The sequence below is a fragment of the Sminthopsis crassicaudata genome, chromosome 3, assembly GCF_048593235.1.
Source record: "Sminthopsis crassicaudata isolate SCR6 chromosome 3, ASM4859323v1, whole genome shotgun sequence".
NCBI lineage: Eukaryota > Metazoa > Chordata > Mammalia > Dasyuromorphia > Dasyuridae > Sminthopsis > Sminthopsis crassicaudata.
Window position 1 is genome coordinate 358,927,266 of NC_133619.1, and position 23,360 is coordinate 358,950,625.

The window sequence follows — 23,360 nt, forward strand, 5'->3', positions numbered from 1 at the left end:
TTTCTGCCATACTAATTTCCAGTTTTCCCAACAGTTTTTTTCTGAATAATGAATTTTTGTCCCTAATGTTGGTATCTTTGGGTTTGTCAAAGATTAGATTGCTATAGATATACCCTTTTTTATCCTTTGTATCTAATCTGTTCCACTGATCTACTGGTCTATTTCTTAGCCAGTACCAAATGGTTTTGGTGACTGCTGCTATATAATATAGCTTTAGATCAGGTACACTTAGACCACCTTCCTCTGACTTTTTTTTCATTAGTTCCCTTGCAATTCTCGACCTTTTATTCTTCCATATGAATTTTGTTGTTATTTTTTCTAGGTCATTAAAATAGTTTCTTGGGAGTCTGATTGGTATAGCACTAAATAAATAGATTAGTTTGGGGAGTATTGTCATCTTTACTATATTCGCTCGGCCTATCCAAGAGCACTGAATGTCTTTCCAATTATTTAAATCTGACTTTATTTTTGTGGCAAGTGTTTTGTAATTTTTCTCATATAATTCCTGACTATTCTTTGGTAGATGGATTCCCAAATACTTAATACTCTCAACATTTGTTTGGAATGGAATGTCTCTTTGTATGTCTTGCTATTGCATTTCATTGGTGATATATAAAAATGCTGAGGGTTTGTATGTATTTATTTTGAATCCTGCCACTTTGCTAAAATTCTGAATCATTTCTAATAGCTTTTTAGCAGAGTCTTTGGGGTTCTCTAAGTATACCATCATGTCATCTGCAAAGAGTGATAGTTTGATTTCCTCATTTCCTACTCTAATTCCTTGAATCTCTTTCTCGGCTCTTATTGCCGAGGCTAGCGTTTCTAGTACTATATTGAATAGTAATGGTGATAGTGGGCAACTTTGTTTCACTCCTGATTTTACTGGGAAAGGTTGCAGTTTATTTCTATTGCATATTATGCTTACTGATGGTCTTAAATATATGCTCCTGATTATTCTAAGGAATAATCCATTTAATCCTATACTCTCAAGAGTTTTTAGTAGGAATGGATGTTGGATTTTGTCAAATGCTTTTTCTTCATCTATTGAGATGATCATATGTTTTATTTAATTTGATTATTAATATGGTCAATTATAGTAATAGTTTTCCTAATATTAAACCACCCTGCATTCCTGCTATGAATCATACTTGATCATAGTGTATTATCCTGGGGATGATTTTCTGAAGTCTTTTTGCTAATATCTTATTTAAGATATTAGCATCAATATTATTAAGGAAATTGGTCTATAATTTTCATTCTCAGTTTTCGATTGACCTGGTTTAGGTAGTAGCATCTAAATTCTTAAAAGAGAAATTAAGAGAGCTGCAAGAAGAAATATATAGCAAAACTATAATAGTGGGAGATCTCAACCTTGCACTCTCAGAATTAGATAAATCAAACCACAAAATAAATAAGAAAGAAGTCAAAGAGGTAAATAGAATACTAGAAAAGTTTGATGTGATAGATCTTTGGGGAAAGCTAAATGGAGACAGAAAGGAGTATACTTTCTTCTCAGCATTTCATGGAACCTATATAAAAATTGATCATATACTAGGGCATAAAAACCTCAAAATCAAATGCAGTAAGGCAGAAATAGTAAATGCATCCTTTTCAGACCACAATGCAATCAAAATTACATTTAATAAAAAGCCAGGGGAAAATAGACCAAAAAATAATTGGAAACTAAATAATCTTATACTAAAGAATGATTGGGTAAAACAGCAAATCATAGACATAATTAATAACTTCACCCAAGAAAATGACAATAATGAGACATCATACCAAAATGTGTGGGATACAGCCAAAGCAGTAATTAGGGGAAGTTTTATATCTCTACAGGCCTACTTGCATAAAGTAGAGAAAGAGAGGGCCAACGAATTGGGTTTACAACTAAAATTGCTAGAAAAGGAACAAATTAAAAACCCCCAGACAAACACAAAACGTGAAATTCAAAAATTAAAAGGTGAGATTAAGAAAATTGAAAGTAAAAAAACTATTGAATTAATTAATAAAACTAAGAGTTGGTTCTGTGAAAAAACCAACAAAATAGACAAACCCTTAGTAAACCTGATTAAAAAAAGGAAAGAGAAAAAGCAAATTGTTAGTCTTGAAAATGAAAAGGGTGAACTCAGCACTTTATGAAGAAGAAATTAGAACAATACTTAGGAGCTACTTTGCTCAACTTTATGCCAATAAATTCAATAACTTAAATGAAATGGAAGAATAACTTCAAAAATATAGTTTGCCTAGATTAACAGAGGAAGAAATAAGTAGTCTAAATAGTTCCATCTCAGAAAAAGAAATAGAACAAGCTATTAACCAACTTCCTAAAAAAAAGTCCCCAGGACCAGATTGATTTACATGAGAATTCTACCAAACACTTAAAGAACAACTAACTCCAATGCTATGCAAACTATTTGAAAAAATAGGGATTGAAGGAGTCCTACCAAATTCCTTCTATGACACTGACATGGTACTAATACCTAAATCAGGTAGATTATATAGACCAATTTCCTTAATGTATATTGATGCTAAAATCTTAAATAAGATATTAGCAAATAGACTTCAGAAAATCATCTCCAGGATAATACACTATGACCAAGTGGGATTTATACCAGGAATGCAGGGCTGGTTTAATATTAGGAAAACTATTAGTATAATTGACCATATTAATAATCAAATTAATAAAAACCATATGATCATCTCAATTGATGCAGAAAAAGCATTTGATAAAATCCAACATCCATTCCTACTAAAAACGCTTGAGAGTATAGGAATAAATGGACTATTCCTTAAAATAATAAGGAGCATATATTTAAAACCTTCAGTAAACATCATATGTAATGGCGATAGACTAGAACCTTTCCCTATAAGATCAGGAGTGAAACAAGGTTGCCCACTATCACCATTATTTTCCAATATAGTACTAGAAACTCTAGCCTCGGCAATAAGAGCCGAGAAAGAGATTCAAGGAATTAGAGTAGGAAATGAGGAAATCAAATTATAACTTTTTGCAGATGACATGATGATATACTTAGAGAACCCCAAAGACTGTGCTAAAAAGCTATTAGAAATAATTCAGAATTTTAGCAAAGTCGCAAGATACAAAATAAATCCACATAAATCCTCAGCATTTTTATATATTACCCACACAATCCAACAGCAAGAGATACAAAGAGAAATTCCATTCAAAATAACGGTCAATTGTATAAAATATTGGGGAATATATCTACCAAAAGGAGAGTCAGGAATTATATGAACAAAATTACAAAACACTTGCCACAAAAATAAAGTCTGATTAAATAATTGGAAAGACATTCAGTGCTCTTGGATAGGCCGAGCGAATATAATAAAGATGACAATACTCCCTAAACTAATCTACTTATTTAGTGCTATACCAATCAGACTTCCAAAAACTATTTTAATAACCTAGAAAAAATAACAACAGAATTCATATGGAACAACAAAATGTTGAGAATTTCAAGGGAAGTAATGAAAAAAAAAATTAAGTGAAGGTGGTCTAGCTGTACCTGATCTAGAACTGTATTATAAAGCAACAGTCACCAAAACCATTTGGTATTGGCTAAGAAATAGACTAGTTGATCAGTGGCATAGGTTAGGTTCACAGGGCAAGATAGTGAATAAAAATAGCAATCTAGTGTTTGACAAACCCAAAGATCCCAAATTTTGGGATAAGAATTCATTATTCGACAAAAACTGCTGGGAAAACTGGAAATTAGTATGGCAGTAACTAGGCATGGACCCACATTTAACACCACATATTAAGATAAGATCAAAATGGGTCCAAGATTTAGGCATAAAGAACGAAATCATAAATAAATTGGAGGAACCTGTGATGGTTTACCTTTCAGACTTGTGGAGGAAGAAGGAATTTGTGTCCAAGGGAGAACTAGAGAGCATTATTGATCACAAAATAGACCATTTTGATTACACCAAATTAAAAAGTTTCTGCACAAACAAAACTAATGCAAACTAGATTAGAAGGGAAGTAACAAATTGGGAAAACATTTTTACAGTTAAAGGTTCTGATAAAGGCCTCATCTCCAAAATATACAGAGAATTGACTTTAATTTATAATAAATCAAGCCATTCTCCAATTGATAAATGGTCAAAGGATATGAACAGACAATTTTCAGATGATGAAATTAAAACTATTTCCACTCATACGAAAGAGTGTTCCAAATCATTATTGATCAGAGAAATGCAAATTAAGACAACTCTGAGATATCATTACACACCTGTCAGATTGGCTAAGATGACAGGAACAAATAACGATGAATGTTGGATGGGCTGTGGGAAAACTGGGACACTGATACATTGTTGGTGGAGTTGTGAAAGAATCCAACCATTCTGGAGAGCAATCTGGAATTATGCCCAAAAAGTTATCAAAATGTGCATACCCTTTGACCCAGCCATACTACTACTGGGCTTATATCCCAAGGAAATACTAAAGAAGGGAAAGGGACCTGTATGTGCCAAAATGTTTGTGGCAGCTCTTTTCATAGTGGCTAGAAGCTGAAAGATGAATGGATGTCCATCAATTGGAGAATGGTTGGGTAAATTATGGTATATGATTGTTATGGAATATTATTGTTCTGTAAGAAATGACTAACAGGAGGAATACAGAGAGGCTTGGAGAGACTTACATCAACTGATGATAAGTGAAACGAGCAGAACCAGAAGATCATTATACATTTCAACAATGATAATGTATGAGGATGTATTCTGATGGAAGTGGATATCTTCAACATAGAGAAGAGCTAATCCAATTCCAATGGATCAATGATGGACAGAATCAGTTACGTCCATAAAAGGAACACTGGAAAATGAGTGTAAACGGTTACTTTTACCTTCTGAATCCAATTTTTCTTGTGCAACAATAGAACTGCACGGATTTGCACATATATATTGTATCTAGGAAATACTTTAACATGTTTAACATGTATATGACTACCTGCCATCTAGGGGAGGGGGTGGAGGGAGGGATGGGAAAAGTTGTAACAGAAGTGAGTGCAAGGAACAATGGTGTAAAAATTACCCATGATTTTGTTCTGACAATAAAAAGCTATAATCAAAAAAAATAATAATATTAAAAACCAGATAGGGTGTTAAGCTTTGAAGAATACAAAGGTATAACAAACTAATGGGATTGATAGTTTACACAAAGAAAGTCAAGATGGGGAAGGTTTCCTATTCTGAGGTCATGATGAAATCATGCAGTCTGGTTGGAGGCTTACGAAATAATATAAAAAAGTGAAAATTTCAGAATTAATTTCTTGCAGTTCTATTGAATTTCTGGAGATGAACAAGTTCAAGAAAGCAGTCTCGTGGGAAATGAGGAGAACTCCATGGATATTCTTCTAGGATGTAAGAATTGGATGAGAGTTTAGTTTCCATAAAATTACATAAAACAAAACAAAACAGCAACAGCAAAAACAAATCTAAAAATAATGAAACCTAAAAGTTAGGCTGATATAGAACAAAGGAAAGAAATTTATAGAATGAAACCATAAGTTAGGATAAGAAACATGCTATTGGTAGATGCAGAAAGAGTGTATAATCCAAATAAGGTTAAAAGAAAATAAAGGCTAGGGTCTCCATAATGGGGGAATGAATAGGGGAGGGACAGAGACAGAGAGAGAGAGAGAGAGAGAGAGAGAGAGAGAGAGAGAGAGAGAGAGAGAGAGAGAGAGAGAGAATTAATTGATCATTCAAGGGACTAGGTAAGTAGACAGAGTATTAGACTAGGAGATAGGAAAATGATTTGAAATATTGTCTCAGATACTGTCTAACTATCCGAAAACTGCTAGAAAACTTATCTCATCTTTTTTTTTTTTTTTCTAAATGAATTTTCTTATTTTTCTTTTTAAAAATGTTCTTTTTTATTTAAAAGTACAGAATAGAAAAAAGAAAGGCAAAAAGGAAAACAAAACATAACAGAACATAGTCATGCTCCCAATAGAACATTTATATCATAATAAATGTACAGTTCAAGAAAGGATACATAGTTGAATAAATTATATTCATGAGTGTCTACCTTTACTTTGCTTCCTTATAGGTTATTCTTGTTCTCTGCTATGAACTTTTATTCCTTTTTTCTTTTTTCTCCTCTTCATCCCCCTCCCATGTCTCCCAAGCAGGCTGCAGTTAAGCACTAGTATATTTACTAGATACATACACATACACATACACATATATACATGCACACAAATACACTGCATCTCCCTATATATGTATATACACAGACATATATACATATATATGTACATATATATAATACATATATATATATACACACATATATGTTCACACCCATTCATAGACCCAACACATACACACATACAAACACACACACACATATATGTGTGTGTGTGTGTATATATATATATATATATATATCAATATACACACATACAGAGTGACATGCATATATGTCTACATATACTCAGAAAAATATATCCAAATACATTTACTCATATATAAACATGCATCTAAAACAATGTTAGCATGGCTGACATATAATATAGATTTCTTTCTTGATTAAATTTTTAAGTTTGACTTTATCTAAAATTAATGATCACTAGCCATACATTTTTCTAACAAATTCAACAATTAGGGGCAGCTAAGTGGCACAGTGGATAGAGTACCAGGCCTGAAGTCAGGAGGATCTGAGTTCAAATCTGACCTCAGATACTTAACACTCCCTAGCTGTATGACCTTGGGCAAGTCACTTAATCCCAATTACTTCAACAAAAGGAAAATAATAATAATAATTCAACTCCTGATCTTTGTTATAGTGTTTGTGTATATATCTTCTTTCCTATCACTTCTAACTCTGCTTTTAATTCTGCTCCTTAACTTGCCTTGCTATTACTTAATCTCCCCTCACCCATGAATTCCACCTTTGTCTTCTTTCCCCACCCTTTATTTCTCCCTTCCCCCATCCCTCTCTCCTATTTATAGATTTTGGAAGGTGCTATACCCCTTATAGTATATATGTAATGTTGTCTATTCAACCCATTTCTGACATAAGTAGGTTTTTAGAACCAGGAGCCTTTCTCTTCACTCTAATGCGTCTCTGTCTTTTCTTCTACACATCATTTGTATTAATATTTCTTCTGAGCCACTCAATTACTGATATCAATTTTAAACATATGGTATATGTTTCCATGTTAAAACAAAACAAAACAAACAAAAAAATCACTAAACAATTTGTCCATGTAAAGTTCCTTAAAATTAATCTTGGATATTGGCTGTTAAATGTTCAATTTTCTATTAAGTTCAGGTTTGTTTGAGAGAAAGTATTGAAAATATTCAAGTTGAATGTCCATTTTTCCCCATCCAATATTATGTATAATTTTGCTGGGTTTAATATTTTTGATCACGTGTATATATGATTATATGACCTGCAATCATTTATTGTGTTTGCTGATAATTCCCGTAAAATTCTAATTGTAGCTCCAGCATACTTGAATTGTTTTGCTGTTGTTTCTTACAGAATTTTCTCTTTGATATAAGGGTTTCAAAATTTTGCAGTAACATACTTATGTGTATATATAAGAATCTTTTTAAGATGGTGATTGGTGTTTTATACTTTGGTTATTATTATTTATTATTATTATTATTATTATTATTATTATTATTATTATTATTATTATTGTGGTTGTTATTATTATTATTATTTCTACTTTCCTTTCATGTTCTATCACTCTAGAACATTTTTCTTGGATTTTTCTTTCATTATTGTGCCAAGGTTCTTTTCAGTCACAGGTTTCAGGTAATTCAATTATTCTTATATTTTTGCATTTTGACCTGTTCTTCCAATCTGTTTTTTTTTTTCCCTTACATTTCACATTTTGTTCTATTTTTTTTTTCATTCTTTATATTCTGTTTTGGAAATATATCTTATTTGAAAACTGAGTGGATGCCCATGAGTTGGAGAATGGCTGAATAAGTTATGGTATATGAAGGTTATGGAATATTATTGTTCTGTAAGAAATGACCAGCAGGATGGTTACAGTGATTCCTGGAGAGACTTACATGAACTGATGCTAAGTGAAATGAGCAGAACCAGGAGATCATTGTACATGACAACATCAATATTATACAAAGATGAGTTTTTCTTTTCAACAATGAGATGATTGATGTCAGTTACAATGATGTTGTGATAAAGAGAGCTATCTATAACCAGAGACAAGACTGTAGGAACTGAAACATAACATTCTCACTTTTTGTTGTTGTTCACTTGACTTTTGTTTTCTTACTCATTTACTTTCTTTTTGTTTTAAATCTGATTTCTCTTCTGCATAAAAATAATTTTATAAATATGTTTATACATATTGGATTTAACATACATTTTAATATGTTTAACATATATTGAATTGTTTGCCATCTAGGGGAAGGGGTAGGGGGAAGGAAGAGAAAATGTGAAACACAAAGCTATGCAAGAATCAATGTTGTCAAATTATCCATGCATATATTTTGAAAATAAAAAGCTTTATAAAAAATTATATTCTGTTATTTGTTGGTCTCATAGCTTTATTGGCTTTTCCTTGCCCAATTCTAATTTTGAAAGAGTTACTTTTATCTTTATGACTATGTCCTTTTTTAGTTGGATTATTTTTTCATAATTTTCTTGTTTTTCTTGGATGTTTTTCTTAGTTTTTTTTCTCAATATGCTTCTTTTAATTTTTTAATTCTTTTTTGAGTTCTTCTATGAATTTTGTCTGGACAGGGAATAATTTAACATTATTCCTTGGAGTAGGGAAAAAAAATTAACTTCAGTTTGCTCCTCTGAAGATGAACTTGCTCTTCCTATTTCCATAAGAAATTTCTATGGTTGGGTTCTTTCTTTTTTGCTGGTTCATTTTTTTTAATGAGAAATAATAACGTAAGACTTCAGCTCTCTTCTGACCTCGAACTACAAAACAAAAGCTCCACCCTCTTGCAAGTGCCCAAAGCCAGCAGCATCTGGAATGAATCTGTAATTTTTAATCAGTAGAGTTCCCACAGTCTTCCCAAATTAAAGACCTCCAACTCTGCACACAGTTCCGGAGGTGAAAGTTTTTGTGGCTCCTGCTGAGGTTTCAGCCAAAGGCACCTAGCTCCAGCTGTTTCCACTTGGTATTTCAATGGAAATAGATTCGAAGTGTTTGTACTTCACATTGGTGAATCCTCAGCCTGAGGCTTTTGATCAGATCTGCTTGGGTTGTCCCAGGAAGAATACATCTTGGTTTTTCATCATTTTATGTTTGCCCTGAGGTGCAATTTTTTTTTCTGTTTGTGAGGGAAATTTGGAGAGCTTGAAATTTACAGATCTACTCCACCATCTTCCCAGAATCCTCTTTCCCTCATCTTTTTAAGTGAAGGGAAATTCTCTCCCACATGACTTAGGCCCTCTACTTTGGGATACCTTTAAGTATTAGAAAATGTCTTCTTCAGTTTTTCCTAAATTTGCCCCCATTTATATTTTTCATTCACTACTACTAATTCTGTCATTTGACATTAAACAGAAAAAAAGTTAATTTCTCTTTAACCAACATGGATTTGAACCTGTGGTTTGGAATGCAAATATGTCATGCAAGTAAATTGTAAAATCAGATTTAGAAGCCATATTTTCAATTCCTTATATCTCTTCCCCTCCCCAGTGCAGTAAAAGCAGTATTCATGCAATGTGAAAATTCAAATGAGTGTGTTTTTATCAAAATAGGGACTTTCTCCAATGATGCAGAATACAATCTGTCCATGCCTGCTTATCTGGTAAGAAAATTGTCCATGTCCTTTCATATATACTCTACAGAGTCCTCTCAAAATACTGGGGATTTCTAGATCTTTTCACATTTTGGAAATATAATTTGCATAACTTCATGAATAATGGATATTATATTTCTTCTCAATTGTTGGGGAAGGAAGAAGAGAAGAAAAAGGAGAAAACTTAGAACTATAATAATTTTCAAAAAATTAAGATGATATCTTAATGAATACCAATGTAGCATGTGTGTTGTCCATTTTTGCTAAACATTCAAATTATTTTTCTGGTTATATATCTCTCTGATGATATCCTTCATGATACCTATCTTGAACAAATTTTTGCTCATAATATAATGCATTATCAACTGCTCACACAAAGCAACCTCTTCATTTTCTTTTTGGGTGATGATCAAATTTACTTCTTCAGAGTGTTTGAAATATTTATTATCCTATTCTATTTGATATTCTACAGCTAATATTCATGTAAATAATATCCATATAATATAAAATATAACATCCATATAAAATTACTGGAAGAATGATTTTTTTAAAAATGTCTATGTTTTGGGGATAACAAGTGCTTTTTTAGGATTATACTTTCCTCCGTGTTTCCAGTTCTGGGTCTATTTCATTTGTCTATGTATGATGTATATCCATAGTATACATATTAATTAATGAAGTTCATTGGACAATTCATCAGAGTTTGAACAATGCTATAAACTCTTTCCTCTAATTCCAAACTACTACAGAGTGGTGCTAGAGAGAATGGTATACCTTCCTCTTTAAAATGAATAAGGGACTGCCATTATGACAACAGTTCCCTGTTCATCTCTTCACTGCATCCTGTTTTTTCTACCCTTTGAAGTCCCAGAGGTCTGATAATCAATACTACTATCTTATTTGCAAGATGAATAAAGTCCCAGTTTTCTTACATATCTATATATTGGCCAATTATTGGTAAACTTACTCAAATTCTTCAGACTATGAAAATGTTGAAGAGATTTGTTTTTTCCAATCCCCCAAAAAGACAAAATGTAAATTAATATACACAAAGCAACCTATGTATAGAATAAATAGGAAATAACTAAAAGAGGAAACAGATTTAAGATGGGTTAGGAAATAATTCTTTTAGAAAATGGGATTTTTAAATGGGATCTAAAGAAATCCATGGAGAACAATAATCTGAATGGAAGAGTGAGAGAGTGTTCCAGGATCAAGGTAAGCCAGAGAGAATGCCTGAATCTAAAAGATGGAGTATCTTGTTCAGAAACAACTACGAGGCCAATGTCAGTGGAAGAGTACATGGAAGTAAGGTGTAAGAGGATTATAAAGGCAGGAAGAGATTAAATTGTAAAGGGTTTTGAATAGAGCATTTTGTATTTGCTCCCAGTAACAATAAGAAGTCACTGGAGTTTAGTGAGTAGGGAGCTAACATGATCAGACATGCATTTTAAAGAAAATTATTATAGTGGCTGAATGAAGGATAGATTAAAGAGGGGAGAAACGAGGCAGGCAGATCCATTATCAGGCTATTGCAGAAATGAAAGTCTAGGTGATGAGGATCTGCACCAGAGTTGTAGTAGTATCAAAAGAGAATAGAATATATATATATATATATATATATATATATATATATATATATATATATATATATATATATATATATATATATATATATATATATATATATATACACATGATGTTGCAAAGATTAAAATTGACAGGTTTTGACAATAGTTTGGAGGTGGTGTGACAGTGACTTTTCAGTTATGAGCTTGAGTGCCTGGAAGCATATTAGTGCCCTCCACAGTAATAGGGGAGGGTAAGTTAGGGCTTAGGAGGAGAGATAAAGAATTCTATTTTTACATATTGAACACCATTTGAAAAAAGCACTATCTTTAAGGACAAAGGAGCTGGATTTCTGTTTACATACTCTAATATTCATGATTGAGTCACAAACCCTGTGAATCTGTTTTCTCATCCATAATATTTAAGTTATTAGAATTCATGATTACCAAGGTTGCTTCAGGCCCCAAATCTATGATCATGTTATATCTTCTCATCAAATGTCATGAAGGACCATGTAACAATAGCCTAATTCCTGGAATACTGTAGGAATTTCTCAAGTATATGGCCTAGAGTCATCACCTCAATTTGTTTTTCTCTAAGGGAAATTGTCAATATATATATTTAGCTGGTCCAGCTATTGGGGGAAAAATATGTTAAGGAGACAAATTTTGTTGCCCTTTGTGTTCTTTTTGAAAACTTTCAGGTGATCATTTAAGTTCAGGACTCTTGTATATAGTATTGTATGCAGCTTGATTCTTTCTAATTGAGGCTCCAAATTCCAGAATGCAGTTTTCTCAAAGCTCTTTCAAAATGCATCTATCCCTATGTGTGATCACTTCAGCCTTCATGAGGGGGACTAATTGGTTAAAAAGCAGACAAATAAATTTCATATATATATATATATATATATATATATATATATATATATATATATATATATATATATATATATATGTATATATGTATATATGTATATATATATATATGTACACTTACATATATATATATATATATATATATATATATATATATATACATTTCATACTAAAGCATAACATCTTATTAGGGATTTATGTGGGAATGTCAGAGTAGACGAAGTCAAAAAACCTCAACTATATGCTGCCGTTTATTAACTATGAGATCTTAAATGTCATAAGTGAACCATTTGTTCAGACCTCAGTTTTCTCATAAGTGATTTTACTGTATGATTTTCTAATTCTATTTTCTTCATATAGCAACCTATTTTAACAGGGCTTATGGCTTTATAGAAGTAAGGAACCTAAAAAGTAATCTAAGCAACTTTTTTTTTTTTTTTTTTTTTTTTTTAACAGATAGAGAAACCAAGACCCATGCTTGCTTTCCCACTTAGGTTTCACAAAAATCAAAAGCTTCAATGATCTAGCCTTAAAAAAATACCTCATAGAATTTCATCCATGAATATATATTAGCAAGGAAGATAATTTTGGGAAGAAGGCTTTTAATCAATCCTTCAAATCATACAAAATTGACAAATATATCTTCTCTCTAGGAACAATCATTCACTTTCATTTGAGTGGAGCTGAAGCTTGTGCAGGGCAATGAAAATAAGCAGAATTCTCTGTTTATGACAGAAAGACATCCATTCAATATGCCTTACCCTCTGAAGGTTGTTCATAATTAGTCATCATTACAGGTCTAGTGTGAGTTGCTGGAGGTCCTCATTTCTCAGGTAATTACAGTAGAAATTACATGGAAACCATTTAGTTGGCACCCTGACAAATGACAGAACACTTACTGAGGTAACCTCCAGGAAATATAGAAAGAAAAAACATTTCAAGTTCTATGCTTGAAAAACTATAGAGCACTCTGCCAAAATAAGGTAGTCTCATCCTTATTGTTATTGTTTTCCTTCTATTCATTATAACATTTAATTCTATTATGCCTCAAACATTGGAACAACCTTCTCATGATAATTACTAAACAATAGAAGCAGTGAAGATGGACAAATATTTTCCTATCTCTTCCCTCAGATATATTATGGCTAAAAAAGGCATTGTTGTTTGTTGTTGTTGCTGGGTTTTTTTTTTTTTTTTTTTTTTTTTTTTGATGAGTTAAGTAGTCCTTTCCTGATACTAGGTATGAAGCATAGTGAGTATTGGATTTGCAATCTCAGGACTTGAATTTGAATCTGGGTTCCACCACTTATGTGAGCTTGAATAAAATACTTAAACTCTCTAATACTTTAGTCTTGTTAACTATACAATGTAACAATTGAACTAGACAAAGTATAAGATCTTTTTTCTTTTTTTTTTCATGTTAAATATATTACAGTATATTCTAGATACAATATATGTGTGTAGAACCAAATTTGTTGCACAGGAAGAATTGGATTCAGAAGGTAAAAATAACAGTTTACACTCATTTCCCAGTGTTCCTTTTCTGGATGTAGCTGATTCTGTCCATCATTAATCAATTGGAATTGGATTAACTCTTCTCTATGTTGAAGATATCCACTTCCATCAGCATACATCCTCGTACAGTATCATTGTTGAAGTGTATAATGATCTTCTGGTTCTGCTCATTTCACTTAGCATCAGTTGATGTAAGTCTCTCCAAGCCTCTCTGTATTTCTCCTGTTGGTCATTTCTTACAGAACAATAATATTCCATAACATTTATATACCATAATTTACCCAACCATTCTCCAATTGATGGACATCCATTCATCTTCCAGCTTCTAGCCACTATGAAAAGAGCTGCCACAAACATTTTGGCACATACAGGTCCCTTTCCCTTCTTTAGTATTTCCTTGGGATATAAGCCCAGTAGTAGTATGGCTGGGTCAAAGGGTATGCACATTTTGATAACTTTTTGGGCATAATTCCAGATTGATCTCCAGAATGGTTGGATTCTTTCACAACTCCACCAACAATGCATCAGTGTCCCAGTTTTCCCACAGCCCCTCCAACATTCATCGTTATTTGTTCCTGTCATCTTAGCCAATCTCACAGGTGTGTAATAATATCTGAGAGTTGTCTTAATTTGCATTTCTCTGATCAATAATGATTTGGAACACTCTTTCATATGAGTGGAAATAGTTTTAATTTCATTATCTGAAAATTGTCTGTTCATATCCTTTGACCATTTATCAATTGGAGAATGGCTTGATTTCTTATAAATTAAAGTCAATTCTCTGTATATTTTGGAGATGAGGCCTTTATCAGAACCTTTAACTGTAAAAATGTTTTCCCATTTTGTTACTTCCCTTCTAATCTTGTTTGCATTAGTTTTGTTTGTGCAGAAACTTTTTAATTTGGTGTAATCAAAATGGTCTATTTTGTGATCAATAATGCTCTCTAGTTCTCCCTTGGACACAAACTCCTTCCTCCTCCACAAGTCTGAGAGGTAAACCATCCCATATTCCTCCAATTTATTTATGATTTCGTTCTTTATGCCTAAATCTTGGACCCATTTTGATCTAATCTTAGTATGTGGTGTTAAATGTGGGTCCTATAAGATCTTTTTCAAACTCAAATTTATGAATCAAATAGAATCCTATGATAGCCAAGCAGTATCAAAACAGGCTATAAAAAGAGGACAGTATGTAAGACCACAGAGGCATCAATCCTGATATATAGCTATCTCTGTGAGCCAAATCCTATGAGATAAATGTTCAGAAAATGTTCATACTCTTCCTTCTCTCCTTCCTTTGTAATAAGTCTTTCATGCCTCTTATATGATATAATTTAGTACATACTTTCTCTATATTTCCTCGTCTCATAGCATAGTCCTTTTTTTTCAATTCTTAACTATTTTTTATAAAATTTATAAAATTTATAAAATTTTTCATAAAAGTCAACTTAGACCTTAGCCTTTGTTTAAGTTTACTCTTTCTAACTGCCTTAATGGAGATATACTACTTTATAGTAGCATAGAAACTCCACTTTAGAGTTTCAAATTATCAAAATTTAACCTTATTGAATACCATTTTCCCCTGTTTATCTTTTTTATGCTTCTCTTGAGTATAATATTTGAAGGTCAATTTTTCAGTTCAACTCTGGTCTTTCCATCAGGCAACTTTGAAAGTCCCCTATTTCATTGAATATCCATCTTTTCCCCTGAAAAATAATGTTCATTTTTGCTGGGTAGTTGATTCATGGTTGTAATTTAAGCTCCTTTGCTTTTCAAAATATCATATTCCGAGTCATATGATCCTTTAATGTAACAGCTGCTAAGTCTTGTGTAATACGAACTAGTGTTCTTTGATATTTGAATTACTTCTTCCTGGTGACTTTATTGTATAGTTTTCGAATTTTTAAAAATCTGTCTCAGGAGGTGCTTGGTAGATTCTTTCAATGACTATTATACCCATTGGTTCTTGGATATTAGTTTAGATAGCAGTTTTCCTTGATCATTTATTGAAATATACCATTCAGGCTCTTTTTAAAATCATGGCCTTTAGGTAGTTCAATAATTCTAAAAAAATATAAAAAAAGTATTTCTATTGAAACAATTTTCGAGGTCATTTGTTTTTCCAATGATATGTTGCATTTTCTATTTTGTTTTCATTCTTTTGATTTTTTTGAGTGATTTTTTGATGTCTCATAAAGTCATTAGCTTCTAGTTGCCTAATTCTAATTTTTAAGGAATTATTTTCTTCAGTTAGCTTTTGTATCTTCTTTTTCATCTACTCAATTCTACTATTAAATGAGTTTTTTTTTCAGTTAATTTTTGTTACCATTTAGCACACTCTATTTTTAGAGATTTTTTCCTTCAATATTTGAGCTTCCTTTCCTAAGCTATTGACTTTTTTTTATGTTTCTTTTGCATAACACTCCTTTTTCTCAATTTTTCTTTGACCTCTTTTACTTGATTTTTGTTGTTGTGGTTGTTGTTGCTAAGACAATTGTGATTAAGTTACTTGCTCAGGGTCATATAGCTAGGAAGTTTTAAGTGTCTGAGATCAGATTTGAACTCAGCTTCTCCTGACTTCAGGAGAACTATGTTGTATACACTGTGCCTTCTAGCTGCCCCTTTTGATTTTTAAAGTTAACCTCCTCCCCAGACAATTGGGATTAAGTGATTTGCCCAGGGTCACACAACTAGAATGTGTTAAGTGTCTGAGGCCAGATTTAAACTCAGGTCCTCCTCACTTAATGTTCTTTTTTAGCTCTTTCAAGAATACTTTTTGGAGGAGGAAAGGGTTCCACATGTGCAAAACTGTTTGTGGCAGCTTTTTATAGAGGCAAGGAACTGGAAATTGAATGGATGCCCATCAGTTGAAGGATTCTTGAATATGGTATATGAATGTTATAGAATGTTATTGTTCTATAAGAAACAATCAGCAGGGTGATTTCAGAAAGGCCTGGAGAGACTTATATGAACTGATGCTGAGTGAAATGAGCACAACCAGGAGATCATTGTACACAGCACCATCAAGATTATTCAATGATCAATTCTAATGGATATGACTCTTCTCAACAATGAGATGATTCAAGAGAGTTCCAATAATCTTGTGATGATAAGAGGACTGTGGGAACTGAGTGTGGATCACAGCATATCATTTTCACTTCTTTTGTTGTTGTTTGATTGAATTTTATTTTATTTCTGATTTTTCTTCCTTTTTGATCTGATTTTTCTTGTCCAGGGAGATAACTGTATAAATATGTATGCCTATATTGGATTTACATATATTTTTACCATGTTTAACATATATTGTATTACTTGCCATCTAGGGGAAGGAATGGGGAGAAAGGGAGAAATTGGAACACAAGGTTTTGCAAGGGGTAATATTGAAAAATTAGCCTTGCATAGGTTTTGAAAATAAAAAGCTTCAATTAAAAAAAAGATTTTAATAGTTGGAACCAAAATATAGTTACTTAGTTCTAGTGTTTCTTTAAAAGAGACACACTAAGATGAAAAGACAAAAAAAATTTAAATAAAAAGAATATTTTTTGACTTGAGACCAATTCTTATTCTTTTTTGAAGTTTCATATTTTTATGTAGTTGTCCTCTTCTGAATTTTTATTTTGATCTTCTCTATTGCCATAGTAATTTTTATGGTTAGGGCTGTTTGTTTGTTGTTGTTGTTTACTCATTTCTTAAAAAGTGAGTTCTTTTCCTGGAGTGCAACAAGCACTGCCCCCAAATTTTTCATGGAGTATCAAGGACCTTGTCACCTATTATCTGTTCCAAGGTTTCTGGGATGGCTGCTTAGCCATTGCACTAAAGAGACACAGTCTAATCATGCCTATTGTGTCCTGGATTCTGGAATCTGGCAGTTTTCCAGCTGCACTTGGACAGGAAATATCAAACATGGCCTGCTGAATCAAAACGGTGAAGTTTTGGTTGTTGATTTGTGTGATGGCTAAGAACACCAGCTGTACTGGGCTATACTCCTCTTTTACCAAAGTAAGTGAGAGAGAGTTTTCCTGAAGGTTTTTTTTTTTTTTTTAAGTTTGCATGAGGTGGAAAATTGTTTAACTGTCTTTTTGTGGATTCTGCCACTTGAGACTTCTTTTAGAAACTTTATTTAAAATTATTTCTCAGGAAAAGTGGGAAGAGCTCTCGATCATCTTCTTCAATGTAATTCTTTAAGCAATATCATATATAAAGTAGAAGGTATTCTTATTCAGCTGTTGGGTTGACTAGTTCTGATTTCTGAAATTCTTGCACTAGTAGGTAGAATGTAGTAAAGTTAAATTTGTAATAAAAACAAAACAAAACAAATAGCAAATCTATTTAAATCCTGCTTCAGATATATGTTAACTGTGTGATTCTGTACAAGTCATTTAGCTTCTTTGTGCCTCAGTTTTTTCACATATAAAATGGAAGCAGTTACAGGGAACTTAATAATCTCTAGCAGATTTGTTTCAGTGATAAATGTAAGCTGTTTTGACTTCTTAAAGTTAATTTTAACCCTAGGATTCTATTTTTTGGGGGGAAGGTGGGTAGCTCTCAATTGCAAAGTCCTAAACTTATGATATGTATCTTGATTTAACCTGTCAAGGAGGGTAAATTTTGATCTTTTAGTGCCATTTCCCTATCCATCCACTTGTCAACTCCATTGGGACTTTTAAAAGCTTGTATAAGATCAATTGGGAGTAACCCTGAGACTACAACTCTCTCAGAAAAGATACCATAGATTGCTAAGGACAATTGTTTTCAATTATTGCTTTTAGTTGGATAAATGGGTTTTTTTTCTACTAATTTCAGATGAATAATGCAATCATATAATTTACATATTTCTAGGACTATTATGCTGGAAGAAAAAGAACAATATAAGCTACATACAGTGCTATACTACTTAGTTTTGTGTGGTATTTTATTTGAAACATTTATTATCTCATTGTAGGAGTTCAATATTATACAGCTATAATGTGTTCCACCACTGGGAAAATATTACCCAAGTGCTTTGGTAGTGCTCGGTGTTCTCATTTTACAATTCTTCCCTTTAGGAGAAACCCATAGTCTTCCTGCATTAATAATGCTTTCATTTAAAAATCTTAAGATACATTCTGTTTATCCTTTGATTAAATTTATTAAAACTGTTTTGCAAAATCATTAACTGATATTCATTTAAAGAATTAAATTTTTTTTTGGAATTTCAATTGTATTTTCATTTTTACAACATTGATATGTTAAGAGACAATCCCATTTCATGTAGAATGATATAAGGTAGGAAAAAAAATATCATTCCATCCTGTGAAGTTTATATGGGGAAATCTTAAATCTGAGGGTGATAAATAATTTCATTCTTTTTTCTTTTCTTTTTTTTTTCTTTAGGGGAGTATACACTTAAAAAATTGATCATTTTACTTTTTCTCAATTACATGTAAATCAAAACTTTTAGCATTCCTTTTTATAAATTTTTGAGTTCCAAATTCTCTTCCTCTTTCTCCCCCTCCTTTGAAAACCAAGAAATTGTATGTAAATTATACATATTCAGTCATGCAAAATATTTTCATATCAACTATATTAAAAAACAAAATGCAGATATCTCTCCTCCTCCCCACACATAAAAAATAAACAAACAACCCAAAATAATAAAGTTTTGAAAATGTCTAACTCTGTATTCAGACACTATTAGTTATCTCTCTAGAGGGGGAAAATATTTTTCATTAAAATTCATTTTTCATTCCCTTTGGAATTGTTTCAGGTCATTGTATTTCTGAAAATAACTAAGTCATTCATAGTTGATCATGGCACAAGGCTGCTGATACTGTGTATAATGTTCTGTTTACTTCAGTTTGCCTCAGTTCATGAAATTTTTTATCATGTTTTTTGAAAGCATCCTGTTAATCATCACAGCATAATAGTATGGTAGCGTAATCATATACCATAACTTGTTCAGCATCATTTATCAATTGATGGGTATTCCCTTAATTTCTAATTCCTTGCCACCACAAAAAAAGCTGCTGGAAATGTTTTTATACATATCAGTTCTTTTCCTTTTCCTTTGATCTCTTTGGGAACAGAATGAATAGAACTATTGCAAGGTCAAAGGATATGATCACCCTATGGGCATAGTTTTAAATTGCTCTCCATGATAACTGGATCAGTTTACAACTCTATCTACAATGTATTAGTGCCCAATTTTCCTCCCAATTGTCCTTCAACATGTGCCATTTTCCTTTTATGTCATTTTAGTCAATACATTATTGCATTCTAAAATCCCCAAACTGGAATTGATTTCCAGAGATGCTCTTCCTAAAATCCCTGTCTTCAATCCTTTGCCTTCTTCCCCTCAACAAGGATTTAACTGAAAATACTTGCAAAAATTGAAAGAACACTTTTCACAATCTCTTTCAGTTTCTATTTCTTCACCTCAAAAACCAATCAGAAAGATCTATATTTAATAGTTAATAGTTCAGCTAGAAAATAATATAACAAATTTGTTATTTTGCTACTATTTTTCTCCTTGAAATTAATTACAAGAAAGTAAATTCAATATGCATTCTTTTTAATTACTTGTTTCTCTCTATGGATGAATATCCCTCAGATTATAATTTAGATGTGTGTAAAGTCAGTATTCTATTTTACTTTGATTAGAAAATGAATAACAACTGGTTACTTAATTTCTTATAATTATCTTCTTGTGAAAGCTTCATGTTCTTGAAAATGCCTTAAGTAGTTTTTATCTTCTACTGTCTCAAGAGCTAAATACAATAACTTCATTATCTTTCATCTTTTCTCACTAGCCTAATATTCTGTTTAATCATTCAATGCGCATTATCCTCCTCTTATTCTAAGTCAAAATAGTTTTTCACTTTGTTGTCCATTTGGAATAAGAATGGTACAGTGAAAGACAGAAAAGGAAGAGTGAAATGTAGGCAAAAAAAGCAAGTGTGTGTTTTAAGAACACTGTAAAATCTCTGAGGTCATCACAGCAGCAGCCATGCCTCTGAAACCAGAAATCAAATCATGGAAATCATTCTGAAACTATATTTCTTAAATTTTCCTTTTTCTGTCCAGGGTTCAGAACATCTCTCTAGTCTTACAGTTTCACAAGAGTAATCATCTACTGCCTCTTTATAATCATATTCAATGTGTGCCAAAATTTGTTGATTCTGTTTTCACACCTTATTTTACATCCATCCCCTTCTTTCTACTCACTTAATCCAATTGACACCCTAGTTCAGGTTTTTAATCACCCCCTAACTAGACTAATGGTATTGAATTTTAATTAGTCTCCCACTTTTCTAATTTCTCCACACTTCATATCATGCCAAATTAATATTAGTAACATATAAGTAAACTCATATCAAGACTTTTCCAAGAAATTTCAATATTTCTCTGTTTCCTCAGGATCAAAATACACAATCCTCAGTTTGACATTTAAAGTCCTTGATAATCTGGCTTCAATCCAACTTTTTTTAAGTAAAAAAAATATTGAAATCACAGAAAGTACATTTATATTTATGTATGAAAATATTTCAAGAACAAAAAGTTCTGCATTGGTCATATAATTCCTTTGAAAGTTAAAAACAGTTTATAAACAGTGAAGCTTGTTTCTCATATTAATAATGTGTCCACTTGAAAATAAATATACAAAGAATTTCAAAACAAAATCTCCTGGAATCCTTAAAGCAATGGCTTTCTAGGAAACTATGCTCAAGTACTTTCCATTTCTGAGACCAGAGTAGCTCAAAGGTGAAGTTTTCTTTTCTGTCAGCTGTTATCCAAGTCTTCACATCTTCAAAGCCTCTTCTAAGATAGTTTTTTTTTAAACAAGTGACATGATTTGACATTTCATTACACTGACAATAAAATGCAATTTCTTTTTCTCCAGTACTGAGCAAATTTGTGGATCTGTTCCATCACTGCAGTAAAAAGAGTATGGATACTTTCATCAATCAGACTCTGCATATAATGCACCTTATCCCCTACCTTTTTTAAAATAGTTTTCTCTAGTTCAAGAGCAATATCTGGAATGTTGACATCCACTATAAGGGAAGACAAATTCAAAATCAGTTTAGAATACCTTTGTAGGTGAAAAAAAAGCTGTATAGCACTATTTGCAGAATTCTTGATAATGCTCAATGTGTTCCTCCCATCTTCCACCATTTCTTCATTCGGTTCAATCCCTACAAATTTACCAATAATCTTCCTACCAATGATATCATTCATATCACACTGATTTGATGTCTCCCAAATATGTCATTCCATCTCTCCTGCATTCCTCTGTACAGACTATTTACGATGCCTGGAATTCTTTTTTTTTTTTTTCTCACTATCTCTTCAAATCATTACCTTCTCTTAAGGTTTAGTTTCACTACCTCATCATTCAAGAAATTTTCAACCAACTTGTTCGTTCTGTCTCTGTTCCCAGTATTTATCTTGGGTATATTTTGTTTTAACTTCTTGTGTATGTGGTGTTCCGGATTAGCAAAGTTTAAGAAAAGAGTCTAGCTTTGCTTTTCTATTTGTATTAAAACATTGAATGCTCAATATAACACACCATTAGTAGCATATAGAAGAGGGCTTCATAAAAGTGCATTGATTAATTGATTATATGGTTCTTTTAGTACCCCCATACCTAAAGGTTGGTTTGTTCTAGGCCTAGGATTTGGGCTGATCTGGGGCAGCTAGATATTTTATTATTTTGCTGAATTTATGAGTCCATATTTACTTATATTTAACATATATTGGCTTTTATATGAATGTTATATAAAGATCATAGACTTTAGAGATAAAAGGACCATTAGAAGTAATATAATCCAACCATTTATTTTATATATAAGAAAACTAAAGCTCAGAAAGGCTAAGCGAATCATCTATCAAAGAGACACTGTCAAAGAGGAAGAGTTTGAATTGAGCACTTTCCACTTTTCCAGTTTCTCCCTACTTTTTCATTCTGCCTTTTTTTGTATAGAACATATATTTTATTTTAAGAATAGTCAAAAATTAAGCATAACTAAACACAAGTGCTCCTCTTCTTCCTCCTTCTCCTTGCTCTTCTGCTTCTGCTTCCTTTATGTTATCACTGATTATTCTTGCATTTCTCAGCTTTAGAAACTGAAAGAGCCTAAAGCCAAACACTGATGGAGTGGCAAAGCCAAGAATAAGAAACAGATTTTCTTCCAGAACTATGTCCTATCTAAAGTAAAAGGCAGTCAGAATGGAAAACTAACAGATAAATTGAACTTGAAAGGAACAATGAAGACATTCTTTAAAAGAGAATCATTAGGCAATAAAGACATCAGTAGAAAAGGACACATCTATGGTGTGGGAATGAGGGAGAATAATTTAGATAATTAATTCTATTTTCCATTTTTCATCAGGATGTTCTTGTCTTTCTGTAGATAAAGCCATATTGAAAAGAATGGCTCAGCAATTTTTAATAATAGGCACAGTGGAAAAAAAATAGGCACAGTGTAAAACAGTTATTCCTCTCTGCATAGAGTGAATTAATTAATGCATATGTTTAGAAATCACTTAGCAAAATTGCAATTAGTTAACAAAGTGATGAAATATTTATGAGAAACAGACAGAAATACAATAAACAAAGTAAATACATTACCAAGAAAATAAATTCACACT